At 46.3% G+C, this 17,621-nt stretch overlaps 1 long non-coding RNA gene across 1 annotated transcript in view; it reads left to right on the forward strand.

Annotated features, from left to right (window-relative positions):
• The first annotated feature begins 387 nt into the window (after positions 1-387).
• The window catches only part of LOC138258414 (uncharacterized), an 80,883-nt gene continuing 63,649 nt past the window's right edge, over positions 388-17,621 (forward strand). Inside the window, exon 1 of the long non-coding RNA XR_011198414.1 lies at positions 388-612. This is a non-coding gene — a long non-coding RNA (uncharacterized lncRNA). The remainder of the gene's footprint in view (positions 613-17,621) is intronic.

Consider the following 17,621-nt stretch of genomic DNA (forward strand, 5'->3'; position numbering starts at 1 on the left):
AACCCATTCTGACACGCTGGTACCATTGTTCAATTAGTTTTTCGGTTTGCACACTTGAAAGGAATAGACATGTGTTTCCTGTTTATTGGTTCCAAATGCCATGGCCTATTGACTCCACCTGCTTATGTTAATTGATTGCATCTGCTTCTGTTTATTGGGTCCAACTGCCATGACCTAATGACTCCACCTGCTAAAGTTAATTGATTGCATCTGTTTGCATTAAAACTCAAAACCATTAGGCTGACAGGTGTTCTCTCCCAGGACCCGTTGGAACCTTCCTGCCTCCCATGTGAGCCATGTGCCTTTTAGAAGTCAGCCACACCCATAGAGTATTTAAAGCACACCCAAAACGTGAGTCGATACTTGGCCTCGTTCTTGTCCTGAGCAAGCATCAGCCCTGCACTCATCTGAGTTAACCGGATTCCTCCAGTGCTCTAATCGTCCTCTGCCCAAGCCTCCTTGCAGCTCCTGTGATCCTGAGGCCGTTGAAGCTTCTGTCGTCTTCATTTCCAGTTTGGCGATTCCTCTTCGACTCCCTGCGCTACACCTACTAAGACTTCCCCTGGATTCCAGTTTTGAGTAGAAGAGGCCAGGCTAAGTACTTGATCACAGGTTAGTGAGCACCAATACTTAGATTAAGCCTAAGACTATCTATAAGACTGAGTTCTGAATAGAGAAACCTTGCTTTCCGGAAATCGGACACTACATTTGTTTCAATAGCTTTAGCGCTCTCAACTCCTTCACAGAGTGGGAGTTCCGGACTAGAATTAAATCAGAACTGAAATCTGCCTACCAGTAAATCTTGACAAATTGTGTAGTAAGAACGAGAGAGGACTTATTACAGCACACTACATATGTATACGCATGTGTACAGAGAACTGAATGTAAAATGATTATTGGGAGTGCCAGAAACTCCAGCTTTAAATCTTGATTTGTTCCTGCTCTCAAGCAGTACTTCTGGTGAAGCCTGTAAGTGTACAATATTGTGAATAACTACATAATCTTTGTATGCTGAGAACTATAGGTAAACTATTTTTGTAATTTCCAGTGCACCACATCCACACCAACACAAAAGGGCCAGGGAGTGCAGGGCCTCTTACGCAGTGTTGCAAGGCAACAGAGCAGGACCAGTGCTGTTAGTCTATATTTTCTTATTTTGTGCTAACCCCCTTCCCTTCAAGGGCAGTGTATGATTTAAGGGCTTAGAGTTGCTTGATTCCTGGGGTGGGCTGCCTTCCAGGGGGGAATAGGAGGTCCAACATTGTGTTCGCAGTCGGAACCAGGTGAGTGTATGACAAGAAATATATTCAGAATCTAACTCAATTAGTAGGTTCATCAAACATATACTTGTAGTTAACTAATTAACATAGTGCTGTTTGACACATCATGGCCTATCTCTAAGCACTGTAAGTAAAATATATCACCTGCTTTAACAGTCATCTTTCACGGAAGGCCTGATTCATAAAGGTAAACATACCTTTTTATGTGTAGAGCTATCTATCCCAACTGCGGAGTCTTTGTGCTTGTAAACTTACTACTGAAATGCAGTTTTTTGAATACTGAAAAACATATACTTACACAAACGTGTAAGCTCACATTTGTGAATCAGGCCCTGAGTTTGGAATAATGGAAGGATAAGCTGACCGACCTTGCTAGGATTTAAACTTGTGACCTGCAGATCACAACAACTGGAAGCAAAAGGCATTTAACCTCACTGCAACATTTTTCTGTTTTAGCAGCATGTTAGAAATACCACTGACCTGTTGCTGTGTATCTCCCCAATAGGTTTGTGGTACATATCAACTGGAATTAATTATATTTGAAAGTTTTGTGATTCTTGTTGGTTCCAAACCAGCAGAGAGGCCCAATTTTATATGACCAGAAACAGAAATTGCTAGTTGTAACATGGAGCTTCTCTCTTGAATGCCACAGGTACGGGTAAATGTCTTAGGCTGTTCAAGTTCATAAAAGGTGTTCACCAAATGGTCTGTAAGACCTTTCGCTTGCTTAAAGGCAAGGAGGTTCGCTGATTAAGACTGTGCTTCTGGGCTTTTATAACAAAACACTAATTGGGAATCAATCAACTTGAAATACTGGACAAGCTGCCCATGCAGCTTATCTTACTTTGGTAAGACTATTGGGATACTGCAAAATCAATCATGTATTCATCATGCAGTGCTCAATGCTCTTCCAGCTGAACATTACAATTATACACATCTGTTGCCTCACAAACACAATGGTTGCTTCTTGATGTTGTACTTACTGTAAAGCAATTGTGTCACCAAAATTGCTAAATCTTTCAGTTACTAAGAGAATAAATGGATTCACACCTTTAACACAGGCAAGAGGGATCTTAACAAACACATTGAATGGTATTGCATGGTCCGGAAATAATCTCCGCTGTTGCATTTCTACTTTCTGCCTAACCATGGCAAGTTGCTCCTCTTGGATGTGGTATTGACAGATTACTAGTCTAGGCATTCTTAGCATGACTTGGCTCCTTTTTGCCCAAAGTTTGAAAACGCCTTCGGGTGCCCAGCAGTTCATTGCTGCTCATGAGCTACCACTGCGCTGTTCACAGTGTAAAGGCACTAGTAAGGACCCTTTTGCTTTTTAAGCATTAATTGAATATTTAGCCTTTATTATTGGGTTCACTTTTTGCATTATTTTACTTCTTTAGAGGCATCGCAGAATATTGCTGTATGTAAGCTCTTCAGAGACATCCTGACTGTCCTTTTTCTTGCATCTCAATTGACTAACTTTACCCTTTTGGATCACTAATTAGCACCTTGCCTCCAAGTTTTTTGATTTTCACCCTCCTACAACTGGTGAACTGGGAGTGACTTTTTCCCAATATTGTCAATTAAAGATTAAAGACAGTGTTGTCTACTACGCTGTGTATGCAGTATATTCAATTTCCGGTGCACATTCAGTAAACTAGTAGTTTGGCTTGTTATTACAGGGAGCTTTGCTCCTGAGAGCTGATATATCTTCTTATGGTCACATGTGGACCACAACTATAATGGTTGCATGTTTGATTTTCCTGGAACACTATGAGCTGATCTAATAGAACTGCTTCTGTGTTTTGACTTGGTTGCCTGGTCTCTCTCTATTGACTACATGTGATCAGATTACCTTCTTATGTATTGCTACATCATATGTTTTTGATTTAAGGATGAGTTTAATTCCTTCTGTTTAATCTTTTGAAGTGCATGCTTACTGGCCTCCACCATCCTTCATTGAATGATTACCTTTTTTATTTCCTGCCATGCACTGGTGAGCTCTATTGATGTTGAATGATTTCTCTGGCTTAGAATACACATTTCATATTGGCTGGCTGCGATTTAAAGTTTTTAATATATTGCTGCAGTTCTGTGGGAGATATAAATTATTCAGTCTCGATGATTGTTCGGATGGGAATGTTACTGAATGGTGATCTATCATCTACCTCTGCCCTGAGTGCTAGGCTGCTTGAAAATCTGATATTCTGAATTTTAATTTTTACTTGGCCTGTTCCTGGCTTAGACTACAACCTGTCTGTGACCTTTAGGGGCACATCAAGCTTGCCCTCATAGTGGACAGAAGACTATTGTCCCTGTTTTGGGTTAAGCACATAAAGCAGTGGTAGCTGCATAACATGTTTTGGGAATCCTTAGTGTAGCCTAACCTTTGTATCTGTGTCAGTAGAAGTGAGGCCTAACAACCAAGATGCCCTTTTTTGTAGCATGGACCACAATAGAAGATGTTGACATCGTGCCCAGACATTGGAAGTGCATTGCCTACATTCTTGTGGGTGTAACGTAGAGATCAAGTCACTGAAGTGAGGAGACTAGATACAGGGCTACCTTTAGAAAACCCAGGAAGCCCTTGACAGGAAGGTGCTGCTGATTAGTCCTGAGCACTGCCATTTGGCTGATGGAAAGAGTGAGTGAGGAATGGGACTGCAGGTCTAGGTCAGGCCTCCACTTTTATCGGACTTTAATTATTTCTCAGGAAGGTTGATGACAGCCAGGTGCAAAAACCTCACACTTTATTGTTCACATGTTGTGGGTGCTTGAGCTTAGAGACAGCTGCAGTGCTGCCTGCTTTGTGACGCATCACTTTACAAAACTCCCAACGGAGTAGAGTGAGGAAGCACCCCAAACCGGTGCTGAAGTTTGAGACTGTGGATTTGCATCCCCTGTCTATCAAATGTATATAAGAACTAGGACCCAAACCACTGTACTTGGTTTCAGTTTCGAGGAAAGGAGCGCTCCAGAGTAGTCAAAAGGACTGCTATGTGTCCTGAGCTGGTGCCTGTCTGACAGTAAGGGGCATATTTATACTTGGTTTGCACCTTTTTAGCATAATTTATTTTGACGCTAAACCAGGGCAAATGTACTCCATATTTATATTTTGACACAAGACCTGTCTACCGTCAAAATATAGGAGTTAGCATCATAATGTAGATGCAGCAAACTACCTTGCGCTAATTAGCTGCAAGGTAGGCATTCCCATCCACAATATCACGTTAACCCCCTACCTTTATACTCCAGCGCAAAAACGATGCACATGGAGTAGGCGGACCCAAATAATGGTTCTTGGCGCCATTATTTAACACGTGGGTCTGCCAAGGCGTTAGGGGACCTGTGGACCCATTTCCATGGCTAACCATCATGGAATTGGCACACAGATGCCCATACCAAGCCCCAGGAACACCCCCACCCAAACCAGGGGGACACCATAGGATGGGGACCCCATCCTGGGTAAGTATAGGTAAGTATAAATTTCTTTTTTTTTCTGTGCCATTTGTGGCCCCTTACATGGGATCCTCTGCCTGGCATATTTTTTGCCGCTAACCAGCCTAGCGTAATTTCTGACCCACCAAAGCCTTTTCCCCTCTCCCCATCCCTCCGGCTAGCATCTTTTCTTTAGACACTAGCCTGTCCTTTGCGCCACCATGCACCATTCCATAAATATGGTGCCTGACTGGCGTTAGCGCAGTTTTGCATCAAAATCCATAAATATGGGCCTCAGTCTCCCAGAGGTGATGGCACCACATCTGAAGTCTGTATTCTTTATTTATTAATTGTTACATTTCCACAGAAAATATTACTCACTCATAAAAGTACAAGCCATAATACAATGTAGCTTGATCTTAACTTTGGAGGAGCTACAGGGCTGCTTAGTGTTTAGAAGCCTGACTGCTTGCTGAGAGAGGGAAAATATCTTCCAAGGCCTGCAGGAGGACAGCCTGTCCAGGAGGAGAAGCACAGTGTGTTCTTAGCATGGGGAGCACACAGATAAAGTGGACTGTCTGAGAAAGGGCCCCAAGAATGACCTGTGCTGCAGATGGGTCCCCTCAGCGTTTCTTTTCGAGGACTGAACCGGAAAGACTGTCCACAATTAACCATTTCAGAGCCCCCTGACAACAACTCTGGGTGGCAATTCAGCACGGCTGGGGCTGAGGGTGTAACAAGCCACGCCGCTGTTTGGAAAGTGCTGCTCAGCCTACATAGGCCTCAACTGCCTGGAGCACACAAACATACGGAAAAGGGTTGCAACTATCTCGCTGTGGGATTCATTTCCAGCAATACAAAGGAGTGTCTGGACTGCCTTGCCATAGATCTGTCTCCATTGGGTGAGACAAGGGCACAACTGCAGAAGGCACTGCGGTCGCTACACCAGTGTCACCGGACCTGCATTTCATCTGGACCACCAGGAGGCCATGAACAATGAAAACACAGACAGCATTTCACCTCCTTCTTGACCATGAAGGGGACAATAAACAAGTAGAGCACGTCCCCACCAGTGGAAGTGATAACAGAACAGACAACTGCAACACGCTGAGTGCAAAGGACTTGAGACTGTTATGCCCACAGCCATTGCGAGGGTAACAGAACATGTAGAGGAAGGCGAATAGTGTCCACTGGGTGGGGATGGGATAGTAATCAGGAGGACCCTTCATTCATGAATTGGGTTATGTAGTATTATGCTGTGTCATGAAAATCACTTTCATTTGTCAAACACATGAGCACTGGTTTGGGCATTAAGTTTTTGTGTCTGTTTGTTGATTGATGAGGTCTGAGGTCCTGCCCCCCCCCCATAGTACCTCTCTGAGAAGCCTATGACTGCTCACCCTCATTACCCTTAGACTGAAGTGTGGAAAGTGTTGTACTAAGAACTGTTTGAAGATCCAAAGTAGAACAGACTCCAGAACACAAGCGGCAAATGACCTCAATCATCACAGTTAGGGCCCAGGAGCTCTTGTCTACTTTATCACCCTCTCCCACTCCCACCCCCAAGGCATCTGATAATAGTGTTCCTCTTCATTGATCTGTTTTAAGGACTGAAACTTCAACTTGAACCTGTAGTATTGGTTGGTTTACTGTACATAAATGTAAATGTATAAAAGCCACTGGCACCTGCTTAGCTACATCCTCGCCAACCAGGCTTATATAGATACCACCATTTCAGCATATTGTAAACAAATGTGCTTGTTTACACAGCGCACTAACAACCATCCACATTGATACAGCAGTTCGAGCCTTGTTTCCTTAGTCTACTCTTTAGAAGTAATAATTTGTGGAGATTTCATTTCACTCCACTGCTATACAGACTTGTACTACTGTTGATACTTTAAAAAAAAAGAATTCATAGCAAATATCCTGTTGTTACTGTAAAATGTAGGCTGCCAAGTCCATTATGACAAGTGTAACCTGAAGGGGAACCTCCATCTTGCACTTCACTCATTGTGTGAGGACACCATTCGTTCATACATGCACAGTACATTGCTCACTCAGGCCATGGTGAAGGACCCAAGCTATAGGGAGCTGAATGAATTTTAGCACTAGGAAGGCATTCCTTCATGCACAGTTCAGATACTACAGTGATGTCTTCAGGCTTGACCTAGACGTCTGCCCAGTCTGGAGGGAAAGTTCATTTTCTGGAACACAGTTCTTCTCAGCTACACTGGTGTTTAGCCCTTTCTCGGATGCAGGAAAACACGCAACACTGCACCAGTCAATGCGCCCAATACTTATGGCCAGTTTTGGCCAATAAGATCACTTGCTGTTTGTTAGACCTGGTATCCATGGTGTGGTCTCCACTAACTTTTTGCCTCTGCTTCCCAGGTCGTTGCTGTGTGCTGGACTCTGTTTTTGCTGTTGTTGTTACTCTGGGCACTTTACCACTTATGACCAGTGCTAAAGTGCACGTACTCCCTATGTGACATTTTATGTGTAATTGGCTTTTCCATGATTGGCATATTTGATTTACTACTAAGACCCTAGTAAAGTGCACTAAAGGTGCCCAGGGCCTGTAAATCAAATGCTACTGGTGGGCCTGCAGCACTGGTTGTGCCACCCACATGAGTAGCCCTGTAAACATGGCTCAGACCTGTCACTGCAGGGTCTGTGTGTGTAGTTTCAAACTGCCAGTTCGACCTGGCAAGTGTACCCAGGCCTAAACCTTCCCTTATCATACTTGTAAGGCACCCCTAAGGTAGGCCCTAGGTAGCCCCATGGGCAGGGGGCAGTGTATGGTAAAGGTGGGACATATACTGATGTGCTTTACATGTCCTAACAGCGAAAAAACTGCCAAATTCGTTTTCCACTGTTGCAAAGGGCTATCTCTCCCATAGGTTAACATGGGGGCTGCCTTTTAAATATCCTTAAAGTGCAGTTTCCCTTTGAGAACAGATAGAAATATGGAGTTTGGGGTCTCTGAACTCACAATTTAAAAATACATATTTTAGTGAAGTTGGTTTTTAGATTGTTAGTTTGAAATTGCCACTTTTAGAAAGTGGGCATTTTCCTGCTTAAACCATTCTGTGACTATGCCTGTTTGTGGATTCCCTGCCTGGCTCAGACTGACAGTTGGGCTGTTTGTTAATCTCCTCTAGACAGTGACACAAAGGGAGCTGGGGCGTAGCCTGCATATCCTGATAAGCCATCTGGTCTAGAGTGGAGGGAGGGGTGGTCACTTACACGTGAATGGGCTGTGCCTGCCCTCACACAATGCAGTCTCCAACCACCTGGTGTGTGTCTGGGGCAAGGCCTGGGCAAGGCAGGATCCTGTAAACAACAGAGACTTTCCTTTGAAGTTTGCCTACTTCAAAGGCATGAAGGAGTATAGGTAGTGGACCCAAAACACTAGACTTTTAGATCACTTCTGGATTCAAGAGGAACCTCTGCCAATGAGAAGTGCTGAAGAGAAGTACTGCCCCTGCCTGTGACTGTGCTTTGTTGGGCTATCCGGCAGTTGCTGCTTCTGCCTGTGGAAGGGGACAAAGAATGGACTTTGTTGTGCATTCCCGCTTGAGAAGAATCTCCAAGGGCTTGGACTGAGCTTGCCTCCTGTTTTGAAATCTCAGGGCCATCAAAGACTTCCTCTGCCAGCACCTGGACTCCCTGCTGAGACTCCTGCCCTGCCAAGTGGTGCCCCATCCAGTCCCTGGGCCCTTGAAAGGTGAAGTTGACAGAACAAGGACTGAAATCCACGCACAGAACACCGTGCCGGGAACGTTTCGAAGCACCACCTGCAAAGCGGCTGAAAAACGATGTGCCACCCGCTTCACGGCTAGAATCGACACTACACCTGCATCGCGGCTGGGAGATCGACGTATTGTGGCTGGAGAAACAACGCAACACCCGCTTGTGCCTGCTGATAACGACGCAAACCCCACGCAGCACGGTTTTCTAACACTGTGCGACCGGATTTCTCACGCATCGTTGCTGGCCGTCAAAGTCATTGTGAACCTGCGCTGATCTGAGGTACTTTGTCCAGAAATCAACATATCGCTCTCTTGTGTGGATGAAAAATGACACATCACTTACCCGACCGGAGAAGAAACAAAGCACGTCCTCAGTTGTGAGTAAGGAATCGACGCATCGCTGACTTTTCCGATGCACGCTCGCCTGTGCGTCTTTATTTTTTACGCAAACCAGGTACTTTGTGTAAAATCAACGTTTCTATTGCTTTCTATGGAGTAATACTCTTATTCTTTTGAAAATTCATATCTTGACTTGTGGATGTTGGATTTTTGTCGTTTGGGTCTTGTTTGATTTAGATAAATATGACCTATTTGTCTAAACTGGTGTGGTGCTCATTTTGTAGTGTTTTCACTGTATTACTGTATGTGTTGGTACAAATACTTTACACATTGCCTCTGAGATAAGCCTGACTGCTTGTGCCAAGCTACCAAGGGGGTGAGCAGGGGTTATCCTGAGTGTGTAGCTCCAATGCCCTTACTAGAGTGAGGCTCCTTGCTTGGACAGGACGTAACCTGACTGCCAACCAAAGACCCCATTTCTAACTCTGTTTTTGAGTCTTGTGGGTGGGGGCCTCCAATGCTGGAAGGGAGTTTAGCACTGAATGATCACTTGATGCAGGGGTTATTTCTCACCATAAATTCACCAGGGCTGGTTGTAGCTGGCCCCATTGACACAGTTACTGGCCTTAAATAGGAGGCCAGATCCTTATGGTGTGTAGAAAGAGAGAGAGCGACTTTTATCTCTCTGCCAGAAGAGCTGTGGCTTCTTCAAAGGGGTTACCTCCCCCAAACATAGAGAAAAGTTGTTTGACGGAGGGGCACAAGATGGTGTAAACACCCTGGCTCCCAGGTGCAAGCATGGATCCTGGGCATTCTGTCCAAAGCCATCTGCTGTCTTGCAAGGTTCCATAACCGTGGAGATCAGGGTGAATATGTATAGTCCAACTATTCACTCCACCAGACATACTCACAAGCCCCACACTCGACCACAATGCAATACACACAGAATTGCCCTTCATACATGTCACAGACATGGTGGAGACATACGACTCTGGTTGGGGGAAACGTTATGGGACTTAATCTAAGGAAGCACACAAGCCATTGCCCCATGTGAGTACAGGAAAAAGACCTGTCTCCTTAATATAATGATGCTGTCAGCGATGTTAGTCTCTTGTGGTTCAGATAGATGAAGCAGTTAAAATAGGTGCACATGTTGTGCCCCCATGACCTTGGAGCCCAGCTCTGGTGTCTCGTGCCAGTTTTTAAATATGATAAAAAAGTTATCACTATAAAGACATTTTGGATGTAATATACTGGTATTAAAAATAAAAAGGTTTTTTGAAAGTGAATTTTAAAAGAAAATTGTTATCCAATCAAAAATGAGTGAGGATCATCACTCTAGTGATGTATGTAGCTAGTTGATAATGGCTCCCCGCTGATGTGTATTTATGTTTCTTTGCAACATATCTCTTTAATGGGTTACTGGTATAGTGGGTAGTAACCTAGTGCACCATCTGTACCCCAGAATATAATCAAACCCTAGCAAGGGTTGAGTCACAGAGGGTAAAACATGGTGTTACTCAGAAAAATGTTTGACCAGGACAGCACAGCTCTGCACCATGGCCCAACACAGATTATTCAAACATTGGCATCTTGATACAGAATATGAATGCATTAGAAAGTGATGCACCAGGGGGAGAAGAGATAGAGAATCCTGTGAGTGATATGGTAAAATGTTGTAGGAGAACTGATGCCTTCATATGAGGTTTCCCACATAAGACAGTCCCCCTATCTGTGCAGGTGGTACCAACTCACACCTTCCCACCACCCCACTAGCTTGTGTACTGGCTCTTCTTGATAATGTCCACAGTCTGGTGACCACTCTGCCTGCCCCTAGCTTAGCTTCAATCCTGATGAAGATTGCAGTGTGAGTGTGTCTATTGATGTGACAGTGAACCACAGCGTCCCAGTGAGTTAATTTAGGTATGGTTACTGGTTTTCCTGCCAAAACCATCTTTAAAAGAAGAAGCCAAGCAAGAGGACTTTATTCCCCAGCACCCACCAGCACAGGAAGTGACATCACTGGATTGCCCAATATCCAAGTGTACAGGAATTCACATCACTGAATTTCCCATCATCCGTCTGGGCGGGAAGTGACATTACTGGTTTTCCCACCCAAAACTACCAAACTGTTTTTAAAAGAAGAAGCCAAGCGAAAGGACCTCATGCCCCTTAACCCGACAAGCACAGGAAATGACATAATGGCACATTCCAGGACCTAGTTAATGGCAGCTGTAACACAGATGCACAGAGGGCGCACGCAGCAGGCCGGTGGAGAGGGTGCAGAGCTTGTACCAAAGGCAAGCCTGTTTGCACCCATCTGCACTTGGACAGCGCCAGGAACCCTGGTCCAAACACCATCCACCGATACTCTGCAGCACTCCTTGGGTTGCTAGTCCCGGATGACATTACCCCTACTGCTGCTACACCACACCTCGCACCACAGTATTAGCTTTAACCTGTACCCACTGCAAGTTCACGCTCTAAACAACCCCTCCAACACACACACCACACAAGCACCAACAATGCCTAAAATCCCACCCTACACCACATGCCACAGCAAACCCACAATTCCGGCAACCACTCACATGCACGCTTCTCAACACACAGTCACTCAGCAAACATAGAACCAAAATATGGGACCTTCAGAGCAGTGATGCACCTGACATCCTATTCATCACAGAGGCCTGGTTCAACCCGTCATTGGCTCCCGACATCACTACCACAATTCCAGCAGGCTCCAGGATCGCTCAACAGGATTGCCTTCACAAGCCAGGAAGAGGACTCACTATCACATACAAGGAATTCATCAAGTGCAGAACATCCACAGAGAACTCCACCCCATTCCACCCCATTCATGGAACACCTGCACTTAAAGCTGCAAATCTCTGAAAAATTCAGCCTCAACGGAACCTCGCCTACTGACCAACCAGGCCATGAGCCACCTTTACCAACCTCATCATGACTTTGTCACTTCGCTCATCATCGATTCCAGAGCCTACATTCTCCTCGTGTGACTTCAGCTTTCACTTGGAAGACTGAAACGAAGCCTGCTCCACAGCACTCCTCGAAAGCTTGACTCACCCATCACATCACAGAATCAACACACACTGCAGGACACACACCAGAACCCATCTTCACCATAAGTGACAGCACCAAATACAACTCCACCACCAGCTCACATGAGCCGACCCCTAAATCATCCACTTCCAAAGAACACACCTCAAGTCCCTCAGCACACCCCACCAGGTTCATTACTCCAAGCCACAGCCGGGGCAAAATCAGAGAAGCAGACTGACTCAGCACCCTAAGCACTGATCATCGTACCCCCAAAGACAACCTTGACAAGGACATCACCATCTTCAAAACTGGAGCAAGTACTGCACGGACTCCCTCACACCCATCAAACCCAACAAGCCTAGTAGATCAAACAAGCAGGCCAGCTGGGACATAGAAGACCTCCAATACACCGAAGAAAGCTGTAAACAGCTAGAAAGGAAATGGAGCTCCAGCCACAACACCATTGACAGAACTACTTACAAGGCTACATTCAGACGCGACGATGGAGGAGGTGCGTGAAGCTAACTCACAACTAGCTCCTGGGAAGACCCCAGGGACAGACGGCCTACCCATGGACTTTTACAAAAGGTTCGGAACTCTATTGGCCCCCCGATTGGTGGAAATGTACACAGAGGCATTGAACCGAGGTGAGCTACCGGGCACACTGAGGGAGGCATTGGTGGTCCCTCTGCCCAAGTCGAAATCTAAGGAGGCTTTGGTTGCTGACTTTCGCCCTCTGTCAATGCTGAACAGCAATTTTAAAATACTCAGTAAGATCATGGCCAACCGGTTGCTTAGCCACATACCCACGCTGGTGCATGAGGACCAGAACAGGTTTGTCCCGAATCGAAGTACCTCCCTCAATTTAAGGCGCCTTTTCGCTGTCCTGCATATGCCCAGGGAAGAGAAACCCACAGCGGGAGTATTACTTGCAGTAGACTTCGAAAAAGCCTTCGACTCGGTCAGGTGGGACTATCTGAGAGCAGTGATGAGACGAATGGAGCTGGGTGAGGGTTGGATAAAATGGGTGGACTTGTTATATGCGTCCCCTCTGGCTAGGGTGAGGACGGGCAGGACGGTATCTGACACCTACCCAATATATAGGGGCACCAGACAGGGATGCCCTCTGTCGCCACTACTATTCGCCCTGGCCATCGAGCCACTGGCGGCCCAGTTGCGAGAGGACAGCATGGGTAAAGGGGTACAGTGGGGACAATTAGAGCATGTCATTTCCCTATACGCAGACGATATACTTATCTACCTTAAGGACGGAGAGACTGGACTCCCTTGGGCCCTGGGTGGCTTGGAGCGTTTCGGGACTCTGTCGGGACTGCACCTAAACAGAGGTAAAACATTTGTCTTCCCCATACTACCGAGCTGCGAATGCCCCGCCTCGTGCCTAAGGGACGTGGGCTGGGCCCCGAGGACTTTTAAGTACCTGGGTATACAAGTGTTTCACGAGGTGGGGGACCTACGTGACGGTAACCTTAGTAGGGCACTTCGCTCCCTGCGCACTTCTGTGAGGTTCTGGCGCTCCTTGAGGCTAACCATAATGGCCAGAGTATCATTGTCTAAAATGATAATACTACCCGCCTACTTTATTACTTCGCGAACCTACCGCTGCTGATCCCATCGGCTTGGTTCCGCAAATTAAACACTCTGCTCAGGGAACTTATATGGGACGATGGCCGCAGACGCACAGCATTCTCGACCCTCTGCAGGCCGACCCACTCGGGGGGCCTGGGAGCCCCAGACTTTGAGTTCTATTACTTGGCATCCCAACTGCAATGGGTATCCGGGTGGCTAGTTGGAAAAGGACAACTGGACAGGAGCACAGCCCATGGAGAGGTGGGAATAGAGCGGATTATTGCACGCTTGATAAACAGAAAGGTGACCCCTCAGACAGACAGTCTGATGACAAGAGTAGCTGCAGCGTGCTGGAAGAGATGCACGAGAAGAGTGGGGGTAGGACCACCATACTCCCCAGCGTTACCGCTTTCGGTGCTGGGGAAGGGCGCAGATGTGATGAGTCCGGAGGGCATGGGGCTGGGACCTTGGAAGAAAGCTGGCGTGGAGACAGTAGGGGAGCTGTTCCCGGAGGGTGTGTTGAGGTCCTTCTCTGACCTAACAGACGGGGGAGTACCAAGGGGACAGTTCCTCTTATATCGGAAGCTAATACACACCCTAAGAGAACACTGGGAAACGATTAAGGCAGAACCTGCCACCCACAGGGTATTACACCTCCTATTGACATCTGGGGAGGACACCCACTTAATTGCTAAAATCTACAGGGCCCAAAATGAGGAAGCACTGGACTCACTGCAGCCCCAGAGAAAGAGATGGGAAAGGACAGTGAGAAGGGAGTTAACGGACGCGGAGTGGGGCAGGGCACTAGCATATCCCCGGACAGTTTCCCGAAACACTCGGCTGAGATATATTCAGTACAATTATATACATAGGACGTACCTTACCCCACACCGACTGTCGCTAATTTACGGTGGAACCCCCAAGACATGCCCCAGGTGCGAGGACGTGAGCGCTGACTTTGATCACATGGTGTGGAGCTGCCCAGAACTCCAGCAAGGCTGGGTCGCGGTACTAGCTGACTTGGCACGAGTGTTGGAGGTAGAACTGTCCCTGTTCTCAACTACATGTTTACTGGGTCTAAAAACGGATCTCCCACTTGGAAGGGTGAAGGGGCGCTTTCTGGACCTAGCTCTGGTTCTCTATAGGAGACGGATCACGATGGGCTGGAGGTCCCCCAGGTGCCCTTCAACGAGTGAGTGGCGGCGTGATGTGACGAAGTGGGCCAGAGCCGAACTTCAAGTACTAAAGAGTGAGGAAGCACGGGGCCTACGTCAAACCCCTATTGCCCCGGCGTGGGAAGAAATACTGACGGGATGGGACAGCATGGCAAGGGGAGGGGAGCATTAACGGAAGAGGCAGAATGAACAGTGGTCCGGGGAATGTGGTAGCAGGACGGGGTAGACACAACACCAGTAGTGGAGGGGACGGCGAATGAGGCCGGGTGCCACACGGGATGGAAGAGCAGAGGAGGCAGCGGGACCGAACTGAGCGTGATAGGACATAGATAGACTCGACCCAGAGGCCCACATACCCACTACTGAGCGGGCGGAGACGATAAATTGGTAGTGGTACCAACGCAACCCCGGTGGAGAAGGAAAAGGGTCCATCCCAGCGATTGAAGCCACCTAATCACAATAGCGCCATCACGTAAAAATAATAGTTAATATTAGTTAAGACTGTTATGTAGACACACAAACAAACTGGGTTCACGGCAAGCACACAGAAAGAGTGAGTATCCAAGAGACTTCAACGAACTAGGTACCTCGGAACTTTAACCCCGAAGTTACACACAGAAAAAGAACAATATGTTGTAAGACCTAGAACATGCAGTAGCTCGCTGTGCTATTAACAATGAAGACTGTGAACTGAACGGGAGCCTGTTGATGTTACAAGTTGAATTGTATATGTAAGACAGTGAAATGTTAACAAAAATATATTTAAAAAAAAATACAAGGCTACATTCAGACGCTATCACCAGCAAGTTAGAGACATCAAGAAAACAACACTAGTGGACAGCATTGAAGGAAGTTGCAAAAGCTGCAAGGAGATCTTCTTGATCATCAGGATTTCACCTCCGCCACTGTCAACAACATTGCTGCCTCCCAACAAATCTGTGACAACCTATTCAACTTCTTCCAAAGCAAAATCGAAAACATCTACAGCAACTTCGCACACCAACCCAAACCCAAAGAACTCATTGCTAACCTACCAACCACCAACCAAGACAGTCACCTGATCAAATATACAACCCTCACCAGAAACAGCACAGCAGAATCATGGAGACCATCCAATCAGGGGCCCCAATTACCCATGCCCCTACCACATCTACAATCTGGGAAGGTCACTGATTAGCACCAACCTGACCCACATCATTAGCAGCTCCATCACATCTGCCACTTTCCTGGATGAATAGAAACTTGCAGAAATCAGCACACGCTTCAAGAAGCCCACAGCCATCCAAAATCAACTGAGCAACGTCCAACCCATCTCCCTGCTCCCCTATCCAGGCAGAGTGATTGAGAAGTGTTGGACTTTAGAGGGGTTAAGCCATCGGGCTTCTTAGTGCTGGGTTCTCAAGGGTGCAGGCTTCTCACTTTTGGAGTCTTGGAGTTATTTCCTCTGGCAACAAGGACAACTTTCCCATGAGTGGAGCACTGCAGGCACAGTCCTCTCTTTGCTAGTCCACAGGTTCCCCAGTTGCAGTTCTGTCTTTGGTGCAGCCTCATTTTGCTGGATCCAGGGAGCAGCAGTGTAGTCCTTTTTTTGGTCCTCTCTCCAGTACAGATGAGATCTAAGGACTGGGTTCCGGGGGTGCCACTTTTATGCTCGCTACCAGTCCAGGGGAATGTGGTGACTAACTAGCAGATGGGCTAACAGGTCTCCTCCCGCCTGATGATGACTGATGACTTCTTGAGAAGTGTATCATCTGGCTATGCCAAGGTGCATTATTCTGCCCAGTCCCAACATGATGAGACTCTTCTCTTGGTGTGTGGAGCTGCTTAGCCCAACCCACAGGTGTGACTACCTGGGGAATATACTTCCCCTGAAAAAAACGGTTTGGCAACTGCTTTTCCCTCTCTTCTTGAGTTGCCAGCCTCTGTGATAACACAAAATAGCAGCCCCTTCTTAGTGTTTCTACCATTTGGCCTTCAATCTCAGCTTCCCTTTGAAGCTCACTTTTTAGGCGCACACCCACTCTGGCCATCCTCCCAGGAGGAGCACACAAGTCCTTTGTTCCTCATCATGAGTCATTCTCACATCTCCCCAGGAAGGCAGCAGGCTGTCTTGAGGACGGTAGCTGTGTGCAAATGAAAACAGCTACTGGACAACTTTGGCAAATGGCAATTTTCGAAAGTTGCCATTTGCAAAGTAGTTGCATTAAATTCGACTTGAGCATCAAGTTGGTTTTAATTCAATGATTCGTTTGATACCTCAAAGGATCAGTTTTAGTAGTCCCATTTGAAAATTAGCCCTGATGAGTTGTCAGCATTTAACTCTATACTTCCCAATGGGGCTACTATCCTTACTACCATAAAAACAACAATGCAGTGTTTTTACTGTCAAGTGATGTAAAACACATGTACTTCTTCTCTATATATTGCACACTGCCTTTAGAGCTCCTTAGGCCTGCCTTAGGGGTGACCAATATGTATTAAAAAAAAAGGTTTGAGCTCTGCAATTGGTTTAAATTGAAAAGTTGAGTTAGCAGTTTAAAAAGCACTCTGCTGGTCGGCAATGGCAGACTGGGAGTCATGCTTTGCCTTGTCACAATCGTGCTGGCACAATATGTGCTTCTGTCCACAAGGGACACTTAACTTGCAGGCCCTGTGAACCCCTTGTTCCATTCCAGCACTAAACATGTTTCTCTGTTAAGCAATTCTTACCTATGACCATTTCACTCTTTCTGTTCCTTTCTTTTCAGTTAGCACCACAAAACCATTTTTGGTTGCAGTAGATTTCATCAAAAAACAACTCAATAAAGAATTGTTTTTTGGGTGTCTGTGGCTGGGTTGGTTATGATGTTTTTGTTGTGACACAGATTTGACTTCTGCATAATTGTGTGTGTGTGTTTGTGTGTTTTCTAGCATGTGTGCATGCTTGCACTTCTATGCATGTGTGTGATCTGGATATTTAAACATTCTTCAGTCTCTCATAATCTGCT

Source organism: Pleurodeles waltl, chromosome 2_1, assembly GCF_031143425.1.
Source record: "Pleurodeles waltl isolate 20211129_DDA chromosome 2_1, aPleWal1.hap1.20221129, whole genome shotgun sequence".
Classification (NCBI taxonomy): Eukaryota; Metazoa; Chordata; class Amphibia; order Caudata; family Salamandridae; genus Pleurodeles; species Pleurodeles waltl.